The 23,429-nt window shown below is 41.9% G+C and overlaps 89 pseudogenes; all 89 read left to right on the top strand.

The window, feature by feature from the left end:
* Positions 1–11: 11 nt before the first annotated feature.
* On the top strand, positions 12–130 carry LOC142745085 (5S ribosomal RNA; annotated as a pseudogene).
* Positions 131–383: 253 nt separating this feature from the next.
* Positions 384–502, top strand: LOC142745257 (5S ribosomal RNA; annotated as a pseudogene).
* A 67-nt stretch (positions 503–569) lies between these two features.
* On the top strand, positions 570–688 carry LOC142744852 (5S ribosomal RNA; annotated as a pseudogene).
* Positions 689–755: 67 nt separating this feature from the next.
* LOC142745636 (5S ribosomal RNA) lies at positions 756–874 on the top strand (annotated as a pseudogene).
* A 67-nt stretch (positions 875–941) lies between these two features.
* LOC142746654 (5S ribosomal RNA) lies at positions 942–1,060 on the top strand (annotated as a pseudogene).
* A 67-nt stretch (positions 1,061–1,127) lies between these two features.
* On the top strand, positions 1,128–1,246 carry LOC142744225 (5S ribosomal RNA; annotated as a pseudogene).
* Positions 1,247–1,313: 67 nt separating this feature from the next.
* Positions 1,314–1,432, top strand: LOC142746759 (5S ribosomal RNA; annotated as a pseudogene).
* Positions 1,433–1,499: 67 nt separating this feature from the next.
* On the top strand, positions 1,500–1,618 carry LOC142744378 (5S ribosomal RNA; annotated as a pseudogene).
* A 67-nt stretch (positions 1,619–1,685) lies between these two features.
* LOC142747343 (5S ribosomal RNA) lies at positions 1,686–1,804 on the top strand (annotated as a pseudogene).
* Positions 1,805–1,871: 67 nt separating this feature from the next.
* Positions 1,872–1,990, top strand: LOC142744431 (5S ribosomal RNA; annotated as a pseudogene).
* Positions 1,991–2,057: 67 nt separating this feature from the next.
* Positions 2,058–2,176, top strand: LOC142743746 (5S ribosomal RNA; annotated as a pseudogene).
* A 67-nt stretch (positions 2,177–2,243) lies between these two features.
* On the top strand, positions 2,244–2,362 carry LOC142744531 (5S ribosomal RNA; annotated as a pseudogene).
* Positions 2,363–2,429: 67 nt separating this feature from the next.
* On the top strand, positions 2,430–2,548 carry LOC142747145 (5S ribosomal RNA; annotated as a pseudogene).
* A 67-nt stretch (positions 2,549–2,615) lies between these two features.
* Positions 2,616–2,734, top strand: LOC142747017 (5S ribosomal RNA; annotated as a pseudogene).
* A 67-nt stretch (positions 2,735–2,801) lies between these two features.
* On the top strand, positions 2,802–2,920 carry LOC142745402 (5S ribosomal RNA; annotated as a pseudogene).
* Positions 2,921–3,173: 253 nt separating this feature from the next.
* Positions 3,174–3,292, top strand: LOC142744335 (5S ribosomal RNA; annotated as a pseudogene).
* A 67-nt stretch (positions 3,293–3,359) lies between these two features.
* Positions 3,360–3,478, top strand: LOC142744040 (5S ribosomal RNA; annotated as a pseudogene).
* Positions 3,479–3,545: 67 nt separating this feature from the next.
* On the top strand, positions 3,546–3,664 carry LOC142747342 (5S ribosomal RNA; annotated as a pseudogene).
* A 67-nt stretch (positions 3,665–3,731) lies between these two features.
* Positions 3,732–3,850, top strand: LOC142746139 (5S ribosomal RNA; annotated as a pseudogene).
* Positions 3,851–3,917: 67 nt separating this feature from the next.
* On the top strand, positions 3,918–4,036 carry LOC142744163 (5S ribosomal RNA; annotated as a pseudogene).
* Positions 4,037–4,103: 67 nt separating this feature from the next.
* Positions 4,104–4,222, top strand: LOC142746530 (5S ribosomal RNA; annotated as a pseudogene).
* A 67-nt stretch (positions 4,223–4,289) lies between these two features.
* On the top strand, positions 4,290–4,408 carry LOC142746163 (5S ribosomal RNA; annotated as a pseudogene).
* Positions 4,409–4,475: 67 nt separating this feature from the next.
* Positions 4,476–4,594, top strand: LOC142746134 (5S ribosomal RNA; annotated as a pseudogene).
* A 67-nt stretch (positions 4,595–4,661) lies between these two features.
* On the top strand, positions 4,662–4,780 carry LOC142747156 (5S ribosomal RNA; annotated as a pseudogene).
* A 67-nt stretch (positions 4,781–4,847) lies between these two features.
* Positions 4,848–4,966, top strand: LOC142747341 (5S ribosomal RNA; annotated as a pseudogene).
* Positions 4,967–5,219: 253 nt separating this feature from the next.
* LOC142744334 (5S ribosomal RNA) lies at positions 5,220–5,338 on the top strand (annotated as a pseudogene).
* Positions 5,339–5,405: 67 nt separating this feature from the next.
* On the top strand, positions 5,406–5,524 carry LOC142743884 (5S ribosomal RNA; annotated as a pseudogene).
* A 67-nt stretch (positions 5,525–5,591) lies between these two features.
* LOC142744074 (5S ribosomal RNA) lies at positions 5,592–5,710 on the top strand (annotated as a pseudogene).
* Positions 5,711–5,777: 67 nt separating this feature from the next.
* On the top strand, positions 5,778–5,896 carry LOC142744772 (5S ribosomal RNA; annotated as a pseudogene).
* Positions 5,897–5,963: 67 nt separating this feature from the next.
* On the top strand, positions 5,964–6,082 carry LOC142744997 (5S ribosomal RNA; annotated as a pseudogene).
* A 67-nt stretch (positions 6,083–6,149) lies between these two features.
* Positions 6,150–6,268, top strand: LOC142746420 (5S ribosomal RNA; annotated as a pseudogene).
* Positions 6,269–6,335: 67 nt separating this feature from the next.
* On the top strand, positions 6,336–6,454 carry LOC142745073 (5S ribosomal RNA; annotated as a pseudogene).
* Positions 6,455–6,521: 67 nt separating this feature from the next.
* Positions 6,522–6,640, top strand: LOC142744493 (5S ribosomal RNA; annotated as a pseudogene).
* Positions 6,641–6,707: 67 nt separating this feature from the next.
* LOC142746516 (5S ribosomal RNA) lies at positions 6,708–6,826 on the top strand (annotated as a pseudogene).
* A 67-nt stretch (positions 6,827–6,893) lies between these two features.
* LOC142745819 (5S ribosomal RNA) lies at positions 6,894–7,012 on the top strand (annotated as a pseudogene).
* Positions 7,013–7,079: 67 nt separating this feature from the next.
* Positions 7,080–7,198, top strand: LOC142744067 (5S ribosomal RNA; annotated as a pseudogene).
* A 67-nt stretch (positions 7,199–7,265) lies between these two features.
* On the top strand, positions 7,266–7,384 carry LOC142747339 (5S ribosomal RNA; annotated as a pseudogene).
* A 67-nt stretch (positions 7,385–7,451) lies between these two features.
* On the top strand, positions 7,452–7,570 carry LOC142744214 (5S ribosomal RNA; annotated as a pseudogene).
* Positions 7,571–7,637: 67 nt separating this feature from the next.
* On the top strand, positions 7,638–7,756 carry LOC142745269 (5S ribosomal RNA; annotated as a pseudogene).
* Positions 7,757–7,823: 67 nt separating this feature from the next.
* LOC142746758 (5S ribosomal RNA) lies at positions 7,824–7,942 on the top strand (annotated as a pseudogene).
* Positions 7,943–8,185: 243 nt separating this feature from the next.
* LOC142745961 (5S ribosomal RNA) lies at positions 8,186–8,304 on the top strand (annotated as a pseudogene).
* A 67-nt stretch (positions 8,305–8,371) lies between these two features.
* LOC142745678 (5S ribosomal RNA) lies at positions 8,372–8,490 on the top strand (annotated as a pseudogene).
* Positions 8,491–8,557: 67 nt separating this feature from the next.
* LOC142746702 (5S ribosomal RNA) lies at positions 8,558–8,676 on the top strand (annotated as a pseudogene).
* A 67-nt stretch (positions 8,677–8,743) lies between these two features.
* On the top strand, positions 8,744–8,862 carry LOC142747144 (5S ribosomal RNA; annotated as a pseudogene).
* Positions 8,863–8,929: 67 nt separating this feature from the next.
* Positions 8,930–9,048, top strand: LOC142745233 (5S ribosomal RNA; annotated as a pseudogene).
* A 67-nt stretch (positions 9,049–9,115) lies between these two features.
* LOC142745401 (5S ribosomal RNA) lies at positions 9,116–9,234 on the top strand (annotated as a pseudogene).
* Positions 9,235–9,301: 67 nt separating this feature from the next.
* Positions 9,302–9,420, top strand: LOC142747162 (5S ribosomal RNA; annotated as a pseudogene).
* A 67-nt stretch (positions 9,421–9,487) lies between these two features.
* On the top strand, positions 9,488–9,606 carry LOC142745616 (5S ribosomal RNA; annotated as a pseudogene).
* A 67-nt stretch (positions 9,607–9,673) lies between these two features.
* Positions 9,674–9,792, top strand: LOC142746538 (5S ribosomal RNA; annotated as a pseudogene).
* A 67-nt stretch (positions 9,793–9,859) lies between these two features.
* Positions 9,860–9,978, top strand: LOC142747338 (5S ribosomal RNA; annotated as a pseudogene).
* Positions 9,979–14,591: 4,613 nt separating this feature from the next.
* Positions 14,592–14,710, top strand: LOC142745689 (5S ribosomal RNA; annotated as a pseudogene).
* A 67-nt stretch (positions 14,711–14,777) lies between these two features.
* LOC142746921 (5S ribosomal RNA) lies at positions 14,778–14,896 on the top strand (annotated as a pseudogene).
* Positions 14,897–14,963: 67 nt separating this feature from the next.
* LOC142745921 (5S ribosomal RNA) lies at positions 14,964–15,082 on the top strand (annotated as a pseudogene).
* A 67-nt stretch (positions 15,083–15,149) lies between these two features.
* Positions 15,150–15,268, top strand: LOC142747337 (5S ribosomal RNA; annotated as a pseudogene).
* A 67-nt stretch (positions 15,269–15,335) lies between these two features.
* On the top strand, positions 15,336–15,454 carry LOC142745962 (5S ribosomal RNA; annotated as a pseudogene).
* A 415-nt stretch (positions 15,455–15,869) lies between these two features.
* On the top strand, positions 15,870–15,988 carry LOC142747336 (5S ribosomal RNA; annotated as a pseudogene).
* A 67-nt stretch (positions 15,989–16,055) lies between these two features.
* On the top strand, positions 16,056–16,174 carry LOC142743814 (5S ribosomal RNA; annotated as a pseudogene).
* A 67-nt stretch (positions 16,175–16,241) lies between these two features.
* LOC142747335 (5S ribosomal RNA) lies at positions 16,242–16,360 on the top strand (annotated as a pseudogene).
* A 67-nt stretch (positions 16,361–16,427) lies between these two features.
* LOC142746238 (5S ribosomal RNA) lies at positions 16,428–16,546 on the top strand (annotated as a pseudogene).
* Positions 16,547–16,613: 67 nt separating this feature from the next.
* LOC142745686 (5S ribosomal RNA) lies at positions 16,614–16,732 on the top strand (annotated as a pseudogene).
* Positions 16,733–16,799: 67 nt separating this feature from the next.
* LOC142746920 (5S ribosomal RNA) lies at positions 16,800–16,918 on the top strand (annotated as a pseudogene).
* Positions 16,919–16,985: 67 nt separating this feature from the next.
* LOC142744612 (5S ribosomal RNA) lies at positions 16,986–17,104 on the top strand (annotated as a pseudogene).
* A 67-nt stretch (positions 17,105–17,171) lies between these two features.
* Positions 17,172–17,290, top strand: LOC142747334 (5S ribosomal RNA; annotated as a pseudogene).
* A 67-nt stretch (positions 17,291–17,357) lies between these two features.
* Positions 17,358–17,476, top strand: LOC142744812 (5S ribosomal RNA; annotated as a pseudogene).
* Positions 17,477–17,891: 415 nt separating this feature from the next.
* On the top strand, positions 17,892–18,010 carry LOC142747333 (5S ribosomal RNA; annotated as a pseudogene).
* Positions 18,011–18,077: 67 nt separating this feature from the next.
* Positions 18,078–18,196, top strand: LOC142743754 (5S ribosomal RNA; annotated as a pseudogene).
* A 67-nt stretch (positions 18,197–18,263) lies between these two features.
* LOC142745075 (5S ribosomal RNA) lies at positions 18,264–18,382 on the top strand (annotated as a pseudogene).
* A 253-nt stretch (positions 18,383–18,635) lies between these two features.
* On the top strand, positions 18,636–18,754 carry LOC142746188 (5S ribosomal RNA; annotated as a pseudogene).
* A 67-nt stretch (positions 18,755–18,821) lies between these two features.
* Positions 18,822–18,940, top strand: LOC142744159 (5S ribosomal RNA; annotated as a pseudogene).
* Positions 18,941–19,007: 67 nt separating this feature from the next.
* LOC142744056 (5S ribosomal RNA) lies at positions 19,008–19,126 on the top strand (annotated as a pseudogene).
* A 67-nt stretch (positions 19,127–19,193) lies between these two features.
* On the top strand, positions 19,194–19,312 carry LOC142743854 (5S ribosomal RNA; annotated as a pseudogene).
* Positions 19,313–19,379: 67 nt separating this feature from the next.
* LOC142747849 (5S ribosomal RNA) lies at positions 19,380–19,498 on the top strand (annotated as a pseudogene).
* A 67-nt stretch (positions 19,499–19,565) lies between these two features.
* Positions 19,566–19,684, top strand: LOC142745881 (5S ribosomal RNA; annotated as a pseudogene).
* Positions 19,685–19,751: 67 nt separating this feature from the next.
* LOC142747332 (5S ribosomal RNA) lies at positions 19,752–19,870 on the top strand (annotated as a pseudogene).
* A 226-nt stretch (positions 19,871–20,096) lies between these two features.
* LOC142745144 (5S ribosomal RNA) lies at positions 20,097–20,215 on the top strand (annotated as a pseudogene).
* A 67-nt stretch (positions 20,216–20,282) lies between these two features.
* On the top strand, positions 20,283–20,401 carry LOC142744158 (5S ribosomal RNA; annotated as a pseudogene).
* A 67-nt stretch (positions 20,402–20,468) lies between these two features.
* LOC142744935 (5S ribosomal RNA) lies at positions 20,469–20,587 on the top strand (annotated as a pseudogene).
* A 67-nt stretch (positions 20,588–20,654) lies between these two features.
* On the top strand, positions 20,655–20,773 carry LOC142744577 (5S ribosomal RNA; annotated as a pseudogene).
* Positions 20,774–20,840: 67 nt separating this feature from the next.
* Positions 20,841–20,959, top strand: LOC142744851 (5S ribosomal RNA; annotated as a pseudogene).
* A 67-nt stretch (positions 20,960–21,026) lies between these two features.
* Positions 21,027–21,145, top strand: LOC142744241 (5S ribosomal RNA; annotated as a pseudogene).
* Positions 21,146–21,212: 67 nt separating this feature from the next.
* On the top strand, positions 21,213–21,331 carry LOC142744103 (5S ribosomal RNA; annotated as a pseudogene).
* A 67-nt stretch (positions 21,332–21,398) lies between these two features.
* On the top strand, positions 21,399–21,517 carry LOC142743851 (5S ribosomal RNA; annotated as a pseudogene).
* A 67-nt stretch (positions 21,518–21,584) lies between these two features.
* Positions 21,585–21,703, top strand: LOC142745538 (5S ribosomal RNA; annotated as a pseudogene).
* Positions 21,704–21,956: 253 nt separating this feature from the next.
* On the top strand, positions 21,957–22,075 carry LOC142745294 (5S ribosomal RNA; annotated as a pseudogene).
* A 67-nt stretch (positions 22,076–22,142) lies between these two features.
* On the top strand, positions 22,143–22,261 carry LOC142745625 (5S ribosomal RNA; annotated as a pseudogene).
* Positions 22,262–22,514: 253 nt separating this feature from the next.
* Positions 22,515–22,633, top strand: LOC142746403 (5S ribosomal RNA; annotated as a pseudogene).
* A 253-nt stretch (positions 22,634–22,886) lies between these two features.
* On the top strand, positions 22,887–23,005 carry LOC142746228 (5S ribosomal RNA; annotated as a pseudogene).
* A 67-nt stretch (positions 23,006–23,072) lies between these two features.
* On the top strand, positions 23,073–23,191 carry LOC142747331 (5S ribosomal RNA; annotated as a pseudogene).
* Positions 23,192–23,258: 67 nt separating this feature from the next.
* LOC142744207 (5S ribosomal RNA) lies at positions 23,259–23,377 on the top strand (annotated as a pseudogene).
* The last annotated feature ends 52 nt before the right edge of the window (positions 23,378–23,429 follow it).

The following is a 23,429-nucleotide window of genomic DNA, read 5'->3' as shown; positions in this document are numbered from 1 at the left end:
AATCATTTAATGTCAATGGCCATTCTAAGCTGAATGTGCCTGCTCTCGTCAGATCGCAGAAGTTACACAGCTTAAGGCCTCGCTAGTACCAGTGTGGGAGACTGTCTGGGAATCCGTGGTGCGGTTGACTTCTTATTATGTCGTTTAGATTTTGTTTCACAATAGATTAAATAGGACTATGGATTAAAGCATTTAATGTCAATGGCCATTCTAAGCTGAATGTCCCCTCTCTCGTCAGATCGCAGAAGTTACACAGCTTAAGGCCTCGCTAGTACCAGTGTAGGAGACTGTCTGGGAATCCGTGGTGCGGTTGGCTTTTTATTATGTTGTTTAGATTTTGTTTCACAATAGATTGAATAGGACTATGGATTAAGGCTCTTAATGTCAATGGCCATTCTAAGCTGAATGTGCCTGCTCTCGTCAGATCGCAGAAGTTACACAGCTTAAGGCCTCGCTATTACCAGTGTGGGAGACTGTCTGGGAATCCGTGGTGCGGTTGACTTTTTATTATGTCGTTTAGATTTTGTTTCACAATAGATTAAATAGGACTATGGATTAAAGCATTTAACGTCAATGGCCATTCTAAGCTGAATGTGCCTGCTCTCGTCAGATCGCAGAAGTTACACAGCTTAAGGCCTCGCTAGTACCAGTGTGGGAGACTGTCTGGGAATCCGTGGTGCGGTTGAATTTTTATTATGTCGTTTAGATTTTGTTTCACAATCGATTAAAAAAGACTATGGATTAAAGCATTTAATGTCAATGGCCATTCTAAGCTGAATGTCCCTGCTCTCGTCAGATCGCAGAAGTTACACAGCTTAAGGCCTCGCTAGCACCAGTGTGGGAGACTGTCTGGGAATCCGTGGAGCCGTTGACTTTTTATTATGTCGTTTAGATTTTGTTTCACAATAGATTAAATAGGACTATGGATTAAAGCATTTAATGTCAATGGCCATTCTAAGCTGAATGCGCCTGCTCTCGTCAGATCGCAGAAGTTACACAGCTTAAGGCCTCGCTAGTACCAGTGTGGGAGACTGTCTGGGAATCCTTGGTGCCGTTGACTTTTTATTATGTCGTTTAGATTTTGTTTCACAATAGATTAAATAGGACTATGGATTAAAGCATTTAATGTCAATGGCCATTCTAAGCTGAATGCGCCTGCTCTCGTCAGATCGCAGAAGTTACACAGCTTAAGGCCTCGCTAGTACCAGTGTGGGAGACTGTCTGGGAATCCTTGGTGCGGTTGACTTTTTATTATGTCGTTTAGATTTTGTTTCACAATTGATTAAAAAGGACTATGGATTAAAGCATTTAATGTCAATGGCCATTCTAAGCTGAATGTGCCTGCTCTCGTCAGATGGCAGAAATTACAAAGCTTAAGGCCTCGCTAGTACCAGTGTGGGAGACTGTCTGGGAATCCGTGGTGCGGTTGACTTTTTATTATGTCGTTTAGATTTTGTTTCACAATCGATTAAAAAGGACTATGGATTAAAGCATTTAATGTCAATGGCCATTCTAAGCTGAATGTGCCTGCTCTCGTCAGATCGCAGAAGTTACACAGCTTAAGGCCTCGCTAGTACCAGTGTGGGAGACTGTCTGGGAATCCGTGGTGCGGTTGCCTTTTTATTATGTCGTTTAGATTTTGTTTCACAATCGATTAAAAAGGACTATGGATTAAAGCATTTAATGTCAATGGCCATTCTAAGCTGAATGTGCCTGCTCTCGTCAGATCGCAGAAGTTACACAGCTTAAGGCCTCGCTAGTACCAGTGTGGGAGACTGTCTGGGAATCCGTGGTGCGGTTGACTTTTTATTATGTCGTTTAGATTTTGTTTCACAACAGATTAAATAGGACTATGGATTAAAGCATTTAACGTCAATGGCCATTCTAAGCTGAATATGCCTGCTCTCGTCAGAACGCAGAAGTTACACAGCTTAAGGCCTCGCTAGTACCAGTGTGGGAGACTGTCTGGGAATCCGTGGTGCGGTTGAATTTTTATTATGTCGTTTAGATTTTGTTTCACAATCGATTAAAAAGGACTATGTATTAAAGCATTTAATGTCAATGGCCATTCTAAGCTGAATGTCCCTGCTCTCGTCAGATCGCAGAAGTTACACAGCTTAAGGCCTCGCTAGTACCAGTGTAGGAGACTTTCTGGGAATCCGTGGTGCGGTTGGCTTTTTATTATGTTGTTTAGATTTTGTTTCACAATAGATTAAATAGGACTATGGATTAAGGCTTTTAATGTCAATGGCCGTTCTAAGCTGAATGTGCCTGCTCTCGTCAGATCGCAGAAGTTACACAGCTTAAGGCCTCGCTAGTACCAGTGTGGGAGACTGTCTGGGAATCCGTGGTGCGGTTGACTTTTTATTATGTCGTTTAGATTTTGTTTCACAATCAATTAAAAAGGACTATGGATTAAAGCATTTAATGTCAATGGCCATTCTAAGCTGAATGTGCCTGCTCTCGTTAGATCGCAGAAGTTACACAGCTTAACGCCTCGCTAGTACCAGTGTGGGAGACTGTCTGGGAATCCGTGGTGCGGTTGAATTTTTATTATGTCGTTTAGATTTTGTTTCACAATCGATTAAAAAGGACTATGGATTAAAGCATTTAATGTCAATGGCCATTCTAAGCTGAATGTCCCTGCTCTCGTCAGATCGCAGAAGTTACACAACTTAAGGTCTCGCTAGTACCAGTGTGGGAGACTGTCTGGGAATCCGTGGTGCGGTTGTCTTTTTATTATGTCGTTTAGATTTTGTTTCACAATCGATTAAAAAGGACTATGGATTAAAGCATTTAATGTCAATGGTCATTCTAAGCTGAATGTGCCAGCTCTCGTCAGATCGCAGAAGTTACACAGCTTAAGGCCTCGCTAGTACCAGTGTGGGAGACTGTCTGGGAATCCGTGGTGCGGTTGACTTTTTATTATGTCGTTTAGATTTTGTTTCACAATCGATTAAAAAGGACTATGGATTAAAGCATTTAATGTCAATGGCCATTCTAGGCTGAGTGTGCCTGCTCTCGTCAGATCGCAGAAGTTACACAGCTTAAGGCCTCGCTAGTACCAGTGTGGGAGACTGTCTGGGTATCTGTGGTGCGGTTAACTTTTTATTATGTCGTTTAGATTTTGTTTCACAATAGATTAAATAGGACTATGGATTAAAGCATTTAACGTCAATGGCCATTCTAAGCTGAATGTGCCTGCTCTCGTCAGAACGCAGAAGTTACACAGCTTAAGGCCTCGCTAGTACCAGTGTGGGAGACTGTCTGGGAATCCGTGGTGCGGTTGAATTTTTATTATGTCGTTTAGATTTTGTTTCACAATCAATTAAAAAGGACTATGGATTAAAGCATTTAATGTCAATGGCCATTCTAAGCTGAATGTCCCTGCTCTCGTCAGATCGCAGAAGTTACACAGCTTAAGGCCTCGCTAGTACCAGTGTGGGAGACTGTCTGGGAATCCGTGGTGCGGTTGACTTTTTATTATGTCGTTTAGATTTTGTTTCACAATCGATTAAAAAGGACTATGGATTAAAGCATTTATTGTCAATGGCCATTCTAAGCTGAATGTGCCTGCTCTCGTCAGATCGCAGAAGTTACACAGCTTAAGGCCTCGCTAGTACCAGTGTGGGAGACTGTCTGGGAATCCGTGGTGCGGTTGACTTTTTATTATGTCGTTTAGATTTTGTTTCACAATCGATTAAAAAGGACTATGGATTAAAGCATTTAATGACAATGGCCATTCTACGCTGAATGTGCCTGCTCTCGTCAGATCGCAGAAGTTACACAGCTTAAGGCCTCGCTAGTACCAGTGTGGGAGACTGTCTGGGAATCCGTGGTGCGGTTGACTTTTTATTATGTCGTTTAGATTTTGTTTCACAATCGATTAAAAAGGACTATGGATTAAAGCATTTAATGTCAATGGCCATTCTAAGCTGAATGTGCCTGCTCTCGTCAGAGCGCAGAAGTTACACAGCTTAAGGCCTCGCTAGTACCAGTGTGGGAGACTGTCTGGGAATCCGTGGTGCGGTTGACTTTTTATTATGTCGTTTAAACTTTGTTTCACAATCGATTAAAAATGACTATGGATTAAAGCATTTAATGTCAATGGCCATTCTAAGCTGAATGTGCCTGCTCTCGTCAGATCGCAGAAGTTACACAGCTTAAGGCCTCGCTAGTACCAGTGTGTGAGACTGTCTGGGAATCCGTGGTGCGGTTGCCTTTTTATTATGTCGTTTAGATTTTGTTTCACAATCAATTAAAAAGGACTATGGATTAAAGCATTTAATGTCAATGGCCATTCTAAGCTGAATGTGCCTGCTCTCGTTAGATCGCAGAAGTTACACAGCTTAACGCCTCGCTAGTACCAGTGTGGGAGACTGTCTGGGAATCCGTGGTGCGGTTGACTTTTTATTATGTCGTTTAGATTTTGTTTCACAATAGATTAAATAGGACTATGGATTAAAGCATTTAACGTCAATGGCCGTTCTAAGCTGAATGTGCCTGCTCTCGTCAGATCGCAGAAGTTACACAGCTTAAGGCCCCGCTAGTACCAGTGTGGGAGACTGTCTGGGAATCCGTGGTGCGGTTGAATTTTTATTATGTCGTTTAGATTTTGTTTCACAATCGATTAAAAAGGACTATGGATTAAAGCATTTAATGTCAATGGCCATTCTAAGCTGAATGTCACTGCTCTCGCCAGATCGCAGAAGTTACACAGCTTAAGGCCTCACTAGTACCATTGTGGGAGACTGTCTGGGAATCCGTGGTGCGGTTGACTTTTTATTATGTCGTTTAGATTTTGTTTCACAATCGATTAAAAAGGACTATGGATTAAAGCATTTAATGTCAATGGCCATTCTAAGCTGAATGTGCCTGCTCTCGTCAGATCGCAGAAGTTACACAGCTTAAGGCCTCGCTAGTACCAGTGTGGGAGACTGTCTGGGAATCCGTGGTGCGGTTGACTTTTTATTATGTCGTTTAGATTTTGTTTCACAATCGATTAAAAAGGACTATGGATTAAAGCATTTAATGTCAATGGCCATTCTAAGCTGAATGTGCCTATTCTCGTCAGATCGCAGAAGTTACACAGCTTAAGGCCTCGCTAGTACCAGTGTGGGAGACTGTCTTGTAATCCGTGGTGCGGTTCACTTTTTATTATGTCGTTTAGATTTTGTTTCACAATAGATTAAATAGGACTATGGATTAAAGCATTTAACGTCAATGGCCATTCTAAGCTGAATGTGCCTGCTCTCGTCAGAACGCAGAAGTTACACAGCTTAAGGCCTCGCTAGTACCAGTGTGGGAGACTGTCTGGGAATCCGTGGTGCGGTTGAATTTTTATTATGTCGTTTAGATTTTGTTTCACAATCGATTAAAAAGGACTATGGATTAAAGCATTTAATGTCAATGGCCATTCTAAGCTGAATGTCCCTGCTCTCGTCAGATCGCAGAAGTTACACAGCTTAAGGCCTCGCTAGTACCAGTGTAGGAGACTCTCTGGGAATCCGTGGTGCGGTTGGCTTTTTATTATGTTGTTTAGATTTTGTTTCACAATAGATTGAATAGGACTATGGATTAAGGCTTTTAATGTCAATGGCCATTCTAAGCTGAATGTCCCTGCTCTCGTCAGATCGCAGAAGTTACACAGCTTAAGGCCTCGCTAGTACCAGTGTGGGAGACTGTCTGGGAATCCGTGGTGCAGTTGACTTTTTATTATGTCGTTTAGATTTTGTTTCACAATAGATTAAATAGGACTATGGATTAAAGCATTTAACGTCAATGGCCATTCTAAGCTGAATGTGCCTGCTCTCGTCAGATCGCAGAAGTTACACAGCTTAAGGCCTCGCTAGTACCAGTGTGGGAGACTGTCTGGGAATCCGTGGTGCGGTTGAATTTTTATTATGTCGTTTAGATTTTGTTTCACAATCGATTAAAAAGGACTATGGATTAAAGCATTTAATGTCAATGGCCATTCTAAGCTGAATGTGCCTGCTCTCGTCAGATCGCAGAAGTTACACAGCTTAAGGCCTCGCTAGTACCAGGGTGGGAGACTGTCTGGGAATCCGTGGTGCGGTTGACTTTTTATTATGTCGTTTAGATTTTGTTTCACAATCGATTAAAAAGGACTATGGATTAAAGCATTTAATGTCAATGGCCATTCTAAGCTGAATGTCCCTGCTCTCGTCAGATCGCAGAAGTTACACAGCTTAAGGCCTCGCTAGTACCAGTGTTGGAGACTGTCTGGGAATCCGTGGTGAGGTTGACTTTTTATTATGTCGTTTAGATTTTGTTTCACAATCGATTAAAAAGGACTATGGATTAAAGCATTTGATGTCAATGGCCATTCTAAGCTGAATGTGCCTGCTCTCGTCAGATCGCAGAAGTTACACAGCTTAAGGCCTCGCTAGTACCAGTGTGGGAGACTGTCTGGGAATCCGTGGTGCGGTTGACTTTTTATTATGTCGTTTAGATTTTGTTTCACAATCGATTAAAAAGGACTATGGATTAAAGCATTTAATGTCAATGGCCATTCTAAGCTGAATGTGCCTGCTCTCGTCAGATCGCAGGAGTTACACAGCTTAAGGCCTCGCTAGTACCAGTGTGGGAGACTGTCTGGGAATCCGTGGTGCGGTTGACTTTTTATAATGTCGTTTAGATTTTGTTTCACAATAGATTAAATAGGACTATGGATTAAGGCTTTTAATGTCAATGGCCGTTCTAAGCTGAATGTGCCTGCTCTCGTCAGATGGCAGAAGTTACACAGCTTAAGGCCTCGCTAGTACCAGTGTGGGAGACTGTCTGGGAATCCGTGGTGCGGTTGACTTTTTATTATGTCGTTTAGATTTTGTTTCACAATCGATTAAAAAGGACTATGGATTAAAGCATTTAATGTCAATGGCCATTCTAAGCTGAATGTGCCTGCTCTCGTCAGATCGCAGAAGTTACACTGCTTAAGGCCTCGCTAGTACCAGTGTGGGAGACTGTCTGGGAATCCGTGGTGCGGTTTACTTTTTATTATGTCGTTTAGATTTTGTTTCACAATAGATTAAATAGGACTATGGATTAAAGCATTTAACGTCAATGGCCATTCTAAGCTGAATGTCCCTGCTCTCGTCAGATCGCAGAAGTTACACAGCTTAAGGCCTCGCTAGTACCAGTGTAGGAGACTGTCTGGGAATCCGTGGTGCAGTTGGCTTTTTATTATGTTGTTTAGATTTTGTTTCACAATAGATTGAATAGGACTATGGATTAAGGCTTTTAATGTCAATGGCCATTCTAAGCTGAATGTGCCTGCTCTCGTCAGATCGCAGAAGTTACACAGCTTAAGGCCTCGCTAGTACCAGTGTGGGAGACTGTCTGGGAATCCGTGGTGCGGTTGACTTTTTATTATGTCGTTTAGATTTTGTTTCACAATAGATTAAATAGGACTATGGATTAAAGCATTTAACGTCAATTGCCATTCTAAGCTGAATGTGCCTGCTCTCGTCAGATCGCAGAAGTTACACAGCTTAAGGCCTCGCTAGTACCAGTGTGGTAGACTGTCTGGGAATCCGTGGTGCGGTTGACTTTTTATTATGTAGTTTAGATTTTGTTTCACAATCGATTAAAAAGGACTATGGATTAAAGCATTTAATGTCAATGGCCATTCTAAGCTGAATGTGCCTGCTCTCGTCAGATCGCAGAAGTTACACAGCTTAAGCCCTCGCTAGTACCAGTGTGGGAGACTGTCTGGGAATCCGTGGTGCGGTTGACTTTTTATTATGTCGTTTAGATTTTGTTTCACAATCGATTAAAAAGGACTATGGATTAAAGCATTTAATGTCAATGGCCATTCTAAGCTGAATGTGCCTGCTCTCGTCAGATCGCAGAAGTTACACAGTTTAAGGCCTCGCTAGTACCAGTGTGGGAGACTGTCTGGGAATCTGTGTTGCGGTTGACTTTTTATTATTTTGTTTCACAATAGATTAAATAGGACTATGGATTAAGGCTTTCTAATGTCAATGGCCTTTCTAAGCTCAATGTGCCTGCTCTCGTCAGATCGCAGAAGTTACACAGCTTAAAGCCTCGCTAGTACCAGTGTGGGAGACTGTCTGGGAATCCGTGGTGCGGTTGACTTTTTATTATGTCGTTTAGATTTTGTTTCACAATCGATTAAAAAGGACTATGGATTAAAGCCTTTAATGTCAATGGCCATTCTAAGCTGAATGTGCCTGCTCTCGTTAGATCGCAGAAGTTACACAGCTTAATGCCTCGCTAGTACCAGTGTGGGAGACTGTCTGGGAATCCGTGGTGCGGTTGACTTTTTATTATGTCGTTTAGATTTTGTTTCACAATAGATTAAATAGGACTATGGATTAAAGCATTTAACGTCAATGGCCATTCTAAGCTGAATGTGCTTGCTCTCGTCAGATCGCAGAAGTTACACAGCTTAAGGCCTCGCTAGTACCAGTGTGGGAGACTGTCTGGGAATCCGTGGTGCGGTTGAATTTTTATTATGTCGTTTAGATTTTGTTTCACAATCGATTAAAAAGGACTATGGATTAAAGCATTTAATGTCAATGGCCATTCTAAGCTCAATGTCCCTGCTCTCGTCAGATCGCAAAAGTTACACAGCTTAAGGCCTCACTAGTACCAGTGTGGGAGACTGTCTGGGAATCCGTGGTGCGGTTGACTTTTTATTATGTCGTTTAGATTTTGTTTCACAATAGATTAAAAAGGACTATGGATTAAAGCATTTAAAGTCAATGGCCATTCTAAGCTGAATGTGCCTGCTCTCGTTAGATCGCAGAAGTTACACAGCTTAACGCCTCGCTAGTACCAGTGTGGGAGACTGTCTGGGAATCCGTGGTGCGGTTGAATTTTTATTATGTCGTTTAGATTTTGTTTCACAATCGATTAAAAAGGACTATGGATTAAAGCATTTAATGTCAATGGCCATTCTAAGCTGAATGTCCCTGCTCTCGTCAGATCGCAGAAGTTACACAGCTTAAGGTCTCGCTAGTACCAGTGTGGGAGACTGTCTGGGAATCCGTGGTGCGGTTGACTTTTTATTATGTCGTTTAGATTTTGTTTCACAATCGATTAAAAAGGACTATGGATTAAAGCATTTAATGTCAATGGTCATTCTAAGCTGAATGTGCCAGCTCTCGTCAGATCGCAGAAGTTACACAGCTTAAGGCCTCGCTAGTACCAGTGTGGGAGACTGTCTGGGAATCCGTGGTGCGGTTGACTTTTTATTATGTCGTTTAGATTTTGTTTCACAATCGATTAAAAAGGACTATGGATTAAAGCATTTAATGTCAATGGCCATTCTAGGCTGAATGTGCCTGCTCTCGTCAGATCGCAGAAGTTACACAGCTTAAGGCCTCGCTAGTACCAGTGTGGGAGACTGTCTGGGTATCTGTGGTGCGGTTAACTTTTTATTATGTCGTTTAGATTTTGTTTCACAATAGATTAAATAGGACTATGGATTAAAGCATTTAACGTCAATGGCCATTCTAAGCTGAATGTGCCTGCTCTCGTCAGAACGCAGAAGTTACACAGCTTAAGGCCTCGCTAGTAGCAGTGTGGGAGACTGTCTGGGAATCCGTGGTGCGGTTGAATTTTTATTATGTCGTTTAGATTTTGTTTCACAATCGATTAAAAAGGACTATGGATTAAAGCTTTTAATGTCAATGGCCATTCTAAGCTGAATGTCCCTGCTCTCGTCAGATCGCAGAAGTTACACAGCTTAAGACCTCGCTAGTACCAGTGTGGGAGACTGTCTGGGAATCCATGGTGCGGTTGACATTTTATGATGTTGTTTAGATTTTGTTTCACAATAGATTAAATAGGACTATGGATTAAGGCTTTTAATGTCAATGGCCATTCTAAGCTGAATGTGCCTGCTCTCGTCAGATCGCAGAAGTTACACAGCTTAAGGCCTCGCTAGTACCAGTGTGGGAGACTGTCTGGGAATCCGTGGTGCGGTTGACTTTTTATTATGTCGTTTAGATTTTGTTTCACAATCGATTAAAAAGGACTATGGATTAAAGCATTTAATGTCAATGGCCATTCTAAGCTGAATGTTCCTGCTCTCGTTAGATCGCAGAAGTTACACAGCTTAACCCCTTAAGGACGCAGCCTAGTTTGGGCCTTAAGGCTCAGAGCCCATTTTTCAAATCTGACATATTTCACTTTATGTGGTAATAACGTCGGAATGCTTAAACCTATCCAAGCGATTCTGAGATTGTTTTCTCGTGACACTTTGGGCTTCATGTTCGTGGTAAAATTTGGTCGATATATTCAGTCTTTATTTGTGAAAAATTGCAAAATTTAGAGAAAATTTACAAAAAATAGCATTTTTCAGAATTTAAATGCATCTGCTTGAAAAACAGACGGTTATACCACCCAAAATAGTTACTCGTTCACATTTCCCATATGTCTACTTTAGATTGGCATCGTTTTTTGAACATTATTTTATTTTTCTTGGACGTTACAAGGTTTAGAACATAAACAGCAATTTCTCATATTCTTAAGAAAATTTCAAAAGCCTTTTTTTGAAGGTGCTAGTTCAGTTCTGAAGTGGATTTGAGGGGCCTATGTATTAGAAACCCCCATAAAACACCCCATTTTAAAAACTAGACCCCTCAAAGTATTCAAAACAGCATATAGAAAGTTTTTTAACCCTTCAGGCATTTCACAGGAATTAAAGCAATGTGGAAATGAAATTTGCAAATTTCATTTTTTCTGCTGAATTTCAATTTTATTCAATTTTTTTTTAGTAACAGAGAAGGTTTTACCAGAGAAACACTACTAAATATGTATTATCCAGATTCTGCAGTTTTTAGAAATGTCCCACATGTGGCTCTAGTGCGCTCGTGGACTAAAACACAAGCCCTAGAAGCAAAGAAGCACCTAGTGCATTTTGAGGCCTCTTTTTTATTAGAATATATTTTAGGCAGCATGCCAGGTTTGAAGAGGTGTTGAGGTATCAAAACAATGGAAACCCACCAGAAGTGACCCCATTTTGGAAATTACACCCCTCAAGGAATTCATTTATGGTTTTTGTTATCATTTTGACCGCACAGTTTTTTCACAGCACCTATTTGAATTGGGCTGTGAAATGAAAAAAATGATATTTTTTCCAATAAAATGTCATTTTTGATCAAATTTTCTTATTTTCACAGGGAACAACATACCCCATTTTGTTGCCCAATTTGTCCTTAGTGCGGCAATACCCCATTTGTGGTGATAAACTGCCGTTTGGGCCCATGGGAGGGCTCAGACGGAAAAGAGCGCTATGTGTTTGTTGGAGTCCAGATTTTGCTGGATTGGTTTTCGGGTGCCATGTCGCATTTGCAGAGCCCCAGAGGTATCAAAGCAATGGAAACCCACCAGAAGTGACCCCATTTTGGAAACTACATCCCTCAAGGAATTCATTTATGGTTTTTGTTATCATTTTGACCGCACAGTTTTTTCACAGCACCTATTTGAATTGGGCTGTGAAATGAAAAAAATGATATTTTTTCCAATAAGATGTCATTTTTGATCAAAATTTCTTATTTTCACAAGGAACAACATACCCCATTTTGTTGCCCAATTTGTCCTTAGTGCGGCAATACCCCATTTGTGGTGATAAACTGCCGTTTGGGCCCATGGAAGGGCTCAGAAGAAAAGGACCACCATTTGGCCTACTGGAGCTTTTCTGGTGCTAAGTCATGTATGCAGAAGCCCCTGAGGTACCAGTACAGTTGAAACCCCCGAGAAGTGACCCCATTTTAAAAACTACACCCTTAAGACATTCATCTAGAGGTGTAGTGAGCATTTTGACCCCACAGGTACTGTGTAAAAGATAATGCGCAGCAGATGGTGCAGTGTGAGATTTGCAATTTTATATATGTATATGCCATTTCAGTGTCCAATATAGTGTGCCCAGCATGCGCCACCGGAGATATACACCCCTTAAATTGTAATGTGGGTTCTCCTGGGTACGACAATACCCTACATGTGGCTGTTATCAGCTGCCTGGGCATACGGCAGGGCTCAGAAGGGAAAGATGAGGGCGGTAAGCTGTGCGGAGTGCATCAGGGTAAATTAAAAATCAAGGGATGTATGATACATTTTAAAACAATCTTTTATACAGAGTCCTGGTTTTTCGGGACACGTGTCACATTGGTATATTGTGACTTTCCTTATCCCCCTCTTATAGCAGACTCTGCACCTCTTTTGAGTCTTTCCCTTTCCACCGGTTTGGGGAACTTCTCCTGGAAAGTGTTGCCCTGGTACGATGCGTGTGGCCTCGCTTCCAGAAGTACTGGGTGCCCCCCCTTCCTGGTCCCTAAAGATTAGATCTTGAAATTCCAGGAAAGTTCCCCTCTGGCCTGCACATCGACGTAGCACATACGAATTGTACAAAGCCATCTGTATGATGTGCCCGGCCAGCTTCTTATACCACACCGCATGGCGCTGTAGGGCTTCAGGACTTGATTTGACAAGTCCATCCCTCCCATGTACCTATTGTAGTCCAGGATGCAGTCTGGTTTGGGGGTGGCCTTTCCTTCATATATCCTAAACCTGTAGGTATACCCTGATGCACTCTCGCAGCTTATACATCTTCACGCCATACCTTGCCCTCTTACCTGGCAGGTACTGGCGGAATTGAACCCTCCCTTTAAAATGTACCAGGGACTCATCAATAGAAAAACACTTCTCGGGGGTGTATGCTTGGGAAAACCGGGCACTGGAACGGTCTAATAGGGGTCTCCGTTTATACAAACGGTCAAAACTGGGGTCATCTCGGGGTGGGCACTGCTCATTATCAGTATAATGCAAGAAGCGAAGTATTGCCTCATTTATTTATTTTTTTAGGTTCCAGTTCATTTCTGAAGTTGCTTTGAGGGGCCCATATATTAGAAACCCCTATCAAACACCCCATTTTAGAAACTAGACCCCTCAAAGTATTCACAACAGCATGTAGAAAGTTTATGAACCCTTTAGGTGTTTCACAGAAATTTAGAGCAAAGTAGAGGTGAAATTTACTCTTTTTATACCATTTTTTTTATAACACAAAAGGATTTATCAGAGAAACGCAACTCAATACTTATTGCCCAGATTCTGCAGTTTAGAGAAATATCCCACATGTTGCCCTCGGGCGGTAATGGACTGAAGCACCGGCCTCCGAAGCAAAGGAGCACCTAGCGGATTTTGAGCCCTCTTTTTTATTAGGCACCATGTCCGGTTTGAAGAGGTCTTGTGGTGCCAAAACATTGGAAACCCCCCAAAAGTGACCCCAATTTGGAAACTAGACCCCTTGAGGAATCCATTGTAGTTTTCATGGGGTGCATGCGGCTTTTTGATCAGTTTTATTCCATTTTTAGGTGGCGTGGTGACTAATAAACAGCAATTCTACTATTGTTTTTGTATACTTTTTTTTTTACAGCGTTCACCGTGCGCTATAAATGATATATTCACTTTATTCTGCGGGGCGATACGATTACGGCGATACCAGATGTTTATAGTTTTTTTTTATGTCTTATGGCGTTTGCACAATAAAATAAGTTTTGTAAACAATCCTTCACTTTTTGTGTTACCTTATTCTAAGAGCCAGAACGTTTTTATTTTTCAATCAATAAAGCCGTGCGAGGACTTATTTTTTGCGTAACGAACTGTAGTTTCGATCAGGACCATTTTTAGGTACATGCGACTTTTTGATCTCTTTTTATTCCATTTTTTGGGAGGTGAAGTGACCAAACAATTGTGATTGTGGTACGGTTTATTAATATTTTTTTTTACGGCGTTCACCGTGCGGGATAAATAACAAAATAATTTTGTAGTTCAGGCCGTTACGGACGCGGCGATACCAATTATGTATAGTTTATTTGTTTGTTTATATATTTTTATTAATAATAAATGACTGATAAGGGAAAAAGTGGGACTTTTACTTTTAAAACTTTTATTTTCTTATTTTTACACATCTTTTTTTACTTTATTACTTTGTCCCACTAGGGGACATGAGGGCAGGAGGCCCTGATCGCTATTCTAATACACTGCACTACATGCGTAGTGCAGTGTATTAGAACTGTCAGCTACTCACTGACAGCAAGCATAGTGGGTCCTGACGTTGTCAGGACCCACTAGGCTTCCGTCTATGGCATAGCCGGACGCCATTGTTTGGTGTCCGGTTGCCATAGTCACCATCGCCGGCCGCTGTCGCGTAGCAGGCCGGCGATGGCAGCTTAACCCCTAAAAAGCCGCGATCTCTATAGAACGCGGCTTTTAAGGGGTTAATCAGCGGGGACACAGCGATCGGTCCCCGCTGTAGGAGCTGTGACAGCTGCTGAACAAGACAGCAGCGTCACAGCCCCTGTATGTGTCGGGAGGACGGCCGAAACGGCCGTTACTCCTGAGACGTACTATTACGGCATGGAGCGCGAACGATACAGCTGCCATGACGTAATAGTACGTCAAGGAGCGGGAAGGGGTTAACGCCTCGCTAGTACCAGTGTGGGAGACTGTCTGGGAATCCGTGGTGCGGTTGACTTTTTATTATGTCGTTTAGATTTTGTTTCACAATAGATTAAAAAGGACTATGGATTAAAGCATTTAATGTCAATGGCCATTCTAAGCTGAATGTCCATGCTCTCGTCAGATCGCAGAAGTTACACAGCTTAAGGCCTCGCTAGTACCAGTGTGGGAGACTGTCTGGGAATCCGTGGTGCAGTTGACTTTTTATTATGTTGTTTAGATTTTGTTTCACAATAGATTAAATAGGACTATGGATTAAGGTTTTTAATGTCAATGGCCATTCTAAGCTGAATGTGCCTGCTCTCGTCAGATCGCAGAAGTTACACAGCTTAACGCCTCGCTAGTACCAGTGTGGGAGACTGTCTGGGAATCCGTGGTGCGGTTGAATTTTTATTATGTCGTTTAGATTTTGTTTCACAATCGATTAAAAAGGACTATGGATTAAAGCATTTAATGTCAATGGCCATTCTAAACTGAATGTCCCTGCTCTCGTCAGATCGCAGAAGTTACACAGCTTAAGGCCTTGCTAGTACCAGTGTGGGAGACTGTCTGGGAATCCGTGGTGCGGTTGACTTTTTATTATGTCGTTTAGATTTTGTTTCACAATCGATTAAAAAGGACTATGGATTAAAGCATTTAATGTCAATGGCCATTCTAAGCTGAATGTGCCTGCTCTCGTCAGATCGCAGAAGTTACACAGCTTAAGGCCTCGCTAGTACCAGTGTGGGAGACTGTCTGGGAATCCGTGGTGCGGTTGACTTTTTATTATGTCGTTTAGATTTTGTTTCACAATCGATTAAAAAGGACTCTGGATTAAAGCATTTAATGTCAATGGCCATTCTAAGCTGAATGTGCCTGCTCTCGTCAGATCGCAGAAATTACACAGCTTAAGGCCTCGCTAGAACCAGTGTGGGAGACTGTCTGGGAATCCGTGGTGCGGTTGACTTTTTATTATGTCGTTTAGATTTTGTTTCACAATCGATTAAAAAGGACTATGGATTAAAGCATTTAATGTCAATGGCCATTCTAAGCTGAATGTGCCTGCTCTCGTCAGATCACAGAAGTTACCCAGCTTAAGGCCTCGCTAGTACCAGTGTGGGAGACTGTCTCGGAATCCGTTGTGCGGTTGAATTTTTATTATGTCGTTTAGATTTTGTTTCACAATCGATTAAAAAGGACTATGGATTAAAGCATTTAATGTCCCTGCTCTCGTCAGATCGCAGAAGTTACACAGCTAAAGGCCTCGCTAGTACCAGTGTGGGAGACTGTCTGGGAATCCGTGGTGCTGTTGACTTTTTATTATGTCGTTTAGATTTTGTTTCACAATCGATTAAAAAGGACTATGGATTAAAACATTTAATGTCAATGGCCATTCTAAGCTGAATGTGCCTGCTCTCGTCAGATCGCAGAAGTTACACAGCTTAAGGCCTCGCTAGTACCAGTGTGGGAGACTGTCTGGGAATCCGTGGTGCGGTTGACTTTTTATTATGTCGTTTAGATTTTGTTTCACAATCGATTAAAAAGGACTATGGATTAAGGCTTTTAATGTCAATGGCCATTCTAAGCTGAATGTGCCTGCTCTCGTCAGATCGCAGAAGTTACACAGCTTAAGGCCTCGCTAGTACCAGTGTGGGAGACTGTCTGGGAATCCGTGGTGCGGTTGACATTTTATGATGTTGTTTAGATTTTGTTTCACAATAGATTAAATAGGACTATGGATTAAGGCTTTTAATGTCAATGGCCATTCTAAGCTGAATGTGCCTGCTCTCGTCAGATCGCAGAAGTTACACAGCTTAAGGCCTCGCTAGTACCAGTGTGGGAGACTGTCTGGGAATCCGTGGTGCGGTTGACTTTTTATTATGTCGTTTAGATTTTGTTTCACAATCGATTAAAAAGGACTATGGATTAAAGCATTTAATGTCAATGGCCATTCTAAGCTGAATGTTCCTGCTCTCGTTAGATCGCAGAAGTTACACAGCTTAACGCCTCGCTAGTACCAGTGTGGGAGACTGTCTGGGAATCCGTGGTGCGGTTGACTTTTTATTATGTCGTTTAGATTTTGTTTCACAATAGATTAAAAAGGACTATGGATTAAAGCATTTAATGTCAATGGCCATTCTAAGCTGAATGTCCATGCTCTCGTCAGATCGCAGAAGTTACACAGCTTAAGGCCTCGCTAGTACCAGTGTGGGAGACTGTCTGGGAATCCGTGGTGCAGTTGACTTTTTATTATGTTGTTTAGATTTTGTTTCACAATAGATTAAATAGGACTATGGATTAAGGCTTTTAATGTCAATGGCCATTCTAAGCTGAATGTGCCTGCTCTCGTCAGATCGCAGAAGTTACACAGCTTAACGCCTCGCTAGTACCAGTGTGGGAGACTGTCTGGGAATCCGTGGTGCGGTTGAATTTTTATTATGTCGTTTAGATTTTGTTTCACAATCGATTAAAAAGGACTATGGATTAAAGCATTTAATGTCAATGGCCATTCTAAGCTGAATGTCCCTGCTCTCGTCAGATCGCAGAAGTTACACAGCTTAAGGCCTTGCTAGTACCAGTGTGGGAGACTGTCTGGGAATCCGTGGTGCGGTTGACTTTTTATTATGTCGTTTAGATTTTGTTTCACAATCGATTAAAAAGGACTATGGATTAAAGCATTTAATGTCAATGGCCATTCTAAGCTGAATGTGCCTGCTCTCGTCAGATCGCAGAAGTTACACAGCTTAAGGCCTCGCTAGTACCAGTGTGGGAGACTGTCTGGGAATCCGTGGTGCGGTTGACTTTTTATTATGTCGTTTAGATTTTGTTTCACAATCGATTAAAAAGGACTATGGATTAAAGCATTTAATGTCAATGGCCATTCTAAGCTGAATGTGCCTGCTCTCGTCAGATCGCAGAAATTACACAGCTTAAGGCCTCGCTAGTACCAGTGTGGGAGACTGTCTGGGAATCCGTGGTGCGGTTGACTTTTTATTATGTCGTTTAGATTTTGTTTCACAATCGATTAAAAAGGACTATGGATTAAAGCATTTAATGTCAATGGCCATTCTAAGCTGAATGTGCCTGCTCTCGTCAGATCACAGAAGTTACCCAGCTTAAGGCCTCGCTAGTACCAGTGTGGGAGACTGTCTCGGAATCCGTTGTGCGGTTGAATTTTTATTATGTCGTTTAGATTTTGTTTCACAATCGATTAAAAAGGACTATGGATTAAAGCATTTAATGTCCCTGCTCTCGTCAGATCGCAGAAGTTACACAGCTAAAGGCCTCGCTAGTACCAGTGTGGGAGACTGTCTGGGAATCCGTGGTGCTGTTGACTTTTTATTATGTCGTTTAGATTTTGTTTCACAATCGATTAAAAAGGACTATGGATTAAAACATTTAATGTCAATGGCCATTCTAAGCTGAATGTGCCTGCTCTCGTCAGATCGCAGAAGTTACACAGCTTAAGGCCTCGCTAGTACCAGTGTGGGAGACTGTCTGGGAATCCGTGGTGCGGTTGACTTTTTATTATGTCGTTTAGATTTTGTTTCACAATCGATTAAAAAGGACTATGGATTAAAGCATTTAATGTCAATGGCCATTGTAAGCTGAATGTGCCTGCTCTCGTTAGATCGCAGAAGTTACACAGCTTAACGCCTCGCTAGTACCAGTGTGGGTGACTGTCTGGGAATCCGTGGTGCGGTTGACTTTTTATTATGTCGTTTAGATTTTGTTTCACAATAGATTAAATAGGACTATGGATTAAACCATTTAACGTCAATGGCCATTCTAAGCTGAATGTGCCTGCTCTTGTCAGATCGCAGAAGTTACACAGCTTAAGGCCTCGCTAGTACCAGTGTGGGAGACTGTCTGGGAATCCGTGGTGCGGTTGACTTTTTATTATGTTGTTTAGATTTTGTTTCACAATAGATTAAATAGGACTATGGATTAAGGCTTTTAATGACAATGGCCATTCTAAGCTGAATGTGCCTGCTCTCGTCATTTCGCAGAAGTTACACAGCTTAAGGCCTCGCTAGTACCAGTGTGGGAGACTGTCTGGGAATCCGTGGTGCGGTTGACTTTTTATTATGTCGTTTAGATTTTGTTTCACAATCGATTAAAAAGGACTATGGATTAAAGCATTTAATGTCAATGGCCATTCTAAGCTGAATGTGCCTGCTCTCGTTAGATCGCAGAAGTTACACAGCTTAACGCCTCGCTAGTACCAGTGTGGGAGACTGTCTGGGAATCCGTGGTGCGGTTGACTTTTTATTATGTCGTTTAGATTTTGTTTCACAATAGATTAAATAGGACTATGGATTAAAGCATTTAACGTCAATGGCCATTCTAAGCTGAATGTGCCTGCTCTCGTCAGATCGCAGAAGTTACACAGCTTAAGGCCTCGCTAGTACCAGTGTGGGAGACTGTCTGGGAATCTGTGGTGCGGTTGACTTTTTATTATGTCGTTTAGATTTTGTTTCACAATAGATTAAATAGGACTATGGATTAAAGCATTTAACGTCAATGGCCATTCTAAGCTGAATGTGCCTGCTCTCGTCAGAACGCAGAAGTTACACAGCTTAAGGCCTCGCTAGTACCAGTGTGGGAGACTGTCTGGGAATCCGTGGTGCGGTTGACTTTTTATTATGTCGTTTAGATTTTGTTTCACAATCGATTAAAAAGGACTATGGATTACAGCATTTAAAGTCAATGGCCATTCTAAGCTGAATGTGCCTGCTCTCGTCAGATCGCAGAAGCTACACAGCTTAAGGCCTCGCTAGTACCAGTGTGGGAGACTGTCTGGGAATCCGTGGTGCGGTTGACTTTTTATTATGTCGTTTAGATTTTGTTTCACAATCGATTAAAAAGGACTATGGATTAAAGCATTTAATGTCAATAGCCATTCTAAGCTGAATGTGCCTGCTCTCGTCAGATCGCAGAAGTTACACAGCTTAAGGCCTCGCTAGTACCAGTGTGGGAGACTGTCTGGGAATCCGTGGTGCGGTTGACTTTTTATTATGTCGTTTAGATTTTGTTTCACAATCGATTAAAAATGACTATGGATTAAAGCATTTAATGTCAATGGCCATTCTAAGCTGAATGTGCCTGCTCTCGTTAGATCGCAGAAGTTACACAGCTTAACGCCTCGCTAGTACCAGTGTGGGTGACTGTCTGGGAATCCGTGGTGCGGTTGACTTTTTATTATGTCGTTTAGATTTTGTTTCACAATAGATTAAATAGGACTATGGATTAAACCATTTAACGTCAATGGCCATTCTAAGCTGAATGTGCCTGCTCTCGTCAGATCGCAGAAGTTACACAGCTTAAGGCCTCGCTAGTACCAGTGTGGGAGACTGTCTGGGAATCCGTGGTGCGGTTGACTTTTTATTATGTCGTTTAGATTTTGTTTCACAATCGATTAAAAATGACTATGGATTAAAGCATTTAATGTCAATGGCCATTCTAAGCTGAATGTGCCTGCTCTCGTTAGATCGCAGAAGTTACACAGCTTAACGCCTCGCTAGTACCAGTGTGGGTGACTTTTTATTATGTCGTTTAGCTTTTGTTTCACAATAGATTAAATAGGACTATGGATTAAACCATTTAACGTCAATGGCCATTCTAAGCTGAATGTGCCTGCTCTCGTCAGATCGCAGAAGTTACACAGCTTAAGGCCTCGCTAGTACCAGTGTGGGAGACTGTCTGGGAATCCATGGTGCGGTTGACTTTTTATTATGTCGTTTAGATTTTGTTTCACAATAGATTAAATAGGACTATGGATTAAAGCATTTAACGTCAATGGCCATTCTAAGCTGAATGTGCCTGCTCTCGTCAGATCGCAGAAGTTACACAGCTTAAGGCCTCGCTAGTACCAGTGTGGGAGACTGTCTGGGAATCTGTGGTGCGGTTGACTTTTTATTATGTCGTTTAGATTTTGTTTCACAATAGATTAAATAGGACTATGGATTAAAGCATTTAACGTCAATGGCCATTCTAAGCTGAATGTGCCTGCTCTCGTCAGAACGCAGAAGTTACACAGCTTAAGGCCTCGCTAGTACCAGTGTGGGAGACTGTCTGGGAATCCGTGGTGCTGTTGACTTTTTATTATGTCGTTTAGATTTTGTTTCACAATCGATTAAAAAGGACTATGGATTACAGCATTTAATGTCAATGGCCATTCTAAGCTGAATGTGCTTGCTCTCGTCAGATCGCAGAAGCTACACAGCTTAAGGCCTCGCTAGTACCAGTGTGGGAGACTGTCTGGGAATCCGTGGTGCGGTTGACTTTTTATTATGTCGTTTAGATTTTGTTTCACAATCGATTAAAAAGGACTATGGATTAAAGCATTTAATGTCAATGGCCATTCTAAGCTGAATGTGCCTGCTCTCGTCAGATCGCAGAAGTTACACAGCTTAAGGCCTCGCTAGTACCAGTGTGGGAGACTGTCTGGGAATCCGTGGTGCGGTTGAATTTTTATTATGTCGTTTAGATTTTGTTTCACAATCGATTAAAAAGGACTATGGATTAAAACATTTAATGTCAATGGCCATTCTAAGCTGAATGTCCCTGCTCTCGTCAGATCGCAGAAGTTACACAGCTTAAGGCCTCACTAGTACCAGTGTGGGAGACTGTCTGGGAATCCGTGGTGCGGTTGACTTTTTATTATGTCGTTTAGATTTTGTTTCACAATCGATTAAAAAGGACTATGGATTAAAGCATTTATTGTCAACGGCCATTCTAAGCTGAATGTGCCTGCTCTCGTCAGATCGCAGAAGTTTAGCAGCTTAAGGCCTTGCTAGTACCAGTGTGGGAGACTGTCTGGGAATCCGTGGTGCGGTTGACTTTTTATTATGTCGTTTAGATTTTGTTTCACAATCAATTAAAAAGGACTATGGATTAAAGCATTTAATGTCAATGGCCATTCTAAGCTGAATGTCCCTGCTCTCGTCAGATCGCAGAAATTACACAGCTTAAGGCCTCGCTAGTACCAGTGTGGGAGACTGTCTGGGAATCCGTGGTGCGGTTGACTTTTTATTATGTCGTTTAGATTTTGTTTCACAATCGATTAAAAAGGACTATGGATTAAAGCATTTAATGTCAATGGCCATTCTAAACTGAATGTGCCTGCTCTCGTCAGATCGCAGAAGTTACACAGCTTAAGGCCTCGCTAGTACCAGTGTGGGAAACTGTCTGGGAATCCGTGGTGCGGTTGACTTCTTATTATGTCGTTTAGATTTTGTTTCACAATCGATTAAATAGGACTATGGATTAAAGCATTTAACGTCAATGGCCATTCTAAGCTGAATGTGCCTTCTCTTGTCAGAACGCAGAAGTTACACAGCTTAAGGCCTCGCTAGTACCAGTGTGGGAGACTGTCTGGGAATCCGTGGTGCGGTTGAATTTTTATTATGTCGTTTAGATTTTGTTTCACAATCGATTAAAAAGGACTATGGATTAAAGCATTTAATGTCAATGGCCATTCTAAGCTGAATGTCCCTGCTCTCGTCAGATTGCAGAAGTTACACAGCTTAAGGCCTCGCTAGTACCAGTGTGGGAGACTGTCTGGGAATCCGTGGTGCGGTTGACTTTTTATTATGTCGTTTAGATTTTGTTTCACAATCGATTAAAAAGGACTATGGATTAAAGCATTTACTGTCAATGGCCATTCTAAGCTGAATGTCCATGCTCTCGTCAGATCGCAGAAGTTACACAGCTTAAGGCCTCGCTAGTACCAGTGTGGGAGACTGTCTGGGAATCCGTGGTGCGGTTGACTTTTTATTATGTCGTTTAGATTTTGTTTCACAATCGATTAAAAAGGACTATGGATTAAAGCATTTAATGTCAATGGCCATTCTAAGCTGAATGTGCCTTCTCTCGTCAGATCGCAGAATTTACACAGCTTAAGGCCTCGCTAGTACCAGTGTGGGAGACTGTCTGGCAATCCGTGGTGCGGTTGACTTTTTATTATGTCGTTTAGATTTTGTTTCACAATCGATTAAAAAGGTCTATGGATTAAAGCATTTAATGTCAATGGCCATTCTAAGCTGAATGTGCCTGCTCTCGTCAGATCGTAGAAGTTACACAGCTTAAGGCCTCGCTAGTGCCAGTGTGGGAGACTGTCTGGGAATCCGTGGTGCGGTTGACTTTTTAATATGTCGTTTAGATTTTGTTTCACAATAGATTAAATAGGACTATGGATTAAAGCATTTAATGTCAATGGCAATTCTAAGCTGAATGTGCCTGCTCTTGTTAGATCGCAGAAGTTACACAGCTTAACGCCTCACTAGTACCAGTGTGGGAGACTGTCTGGGAATCCGTGGTGTGGTTGACTTTTTATTATGTTGTTAAGATTTAGTTTCACAATAGATTAAATAGGACTATGGATTAAAGCATTTAACGTCAATGGCCATTCTAAGCTGAATGTGCCTGCTCTCGTCAGATCGCAGAAGTTACACAACTTAAGGCCTCGCTAGTACCAGTGTGGGAGACTGTCTGGGAATCCGTGGTGCAGTTGAATTTTTATTATGTCGTTTAGATTTTGTTTCACAATCGATTAAAAAGGACTATGGATTAAAGCATTTAATGTCAATGGCCATTCTAAGCTGAATGTGCCTGCTCTCGTCAGATCGCAGAAGTTACACAGCTTAAGGCCTCGCTAGTACCAGTGTGGGAGACTGTCTGGGAATCCGTGGTGCGGTTGACTTTTTATTATGTCGTTTAGATTTTGTTTCACAATCGATTAAAAAGGACTATGGATTAAAGCATTTATTGTCAATGGCCATTCTAAGCTGAATGTGCCTGCTCTCGTCAGATCGCAGAAGTTACACAGCTTAAGGCCTTGCTAGTACCAGTGTGGGAGACTGTCTGGGAATCCGTGGTGCGGTTGACTTTTTATTATGTCGTTTAGATTTTGTTTCACAATCAATTAAAAAGGACTATGG

Source organism: Rhinoderma darwinii, chromosome 2 (assembly GCF_050947455.1).
Source record: "Rhinoderma darwinii isolate aRhiDar2 chromosome 2, aRhiDar2.hap1, whole genome shotgun sequence".
Classification (NCBI taxonomy): domain Eukaryota; kingdom Metazoa; phylum Chordata; class Amphibia; order Anura; family Rhinodermatidae; genus Rhinoderma; species Rhinoderma darwinii.
This window is presented reverse-complemented; position numbering and strand designations above follow the sequence as displayed.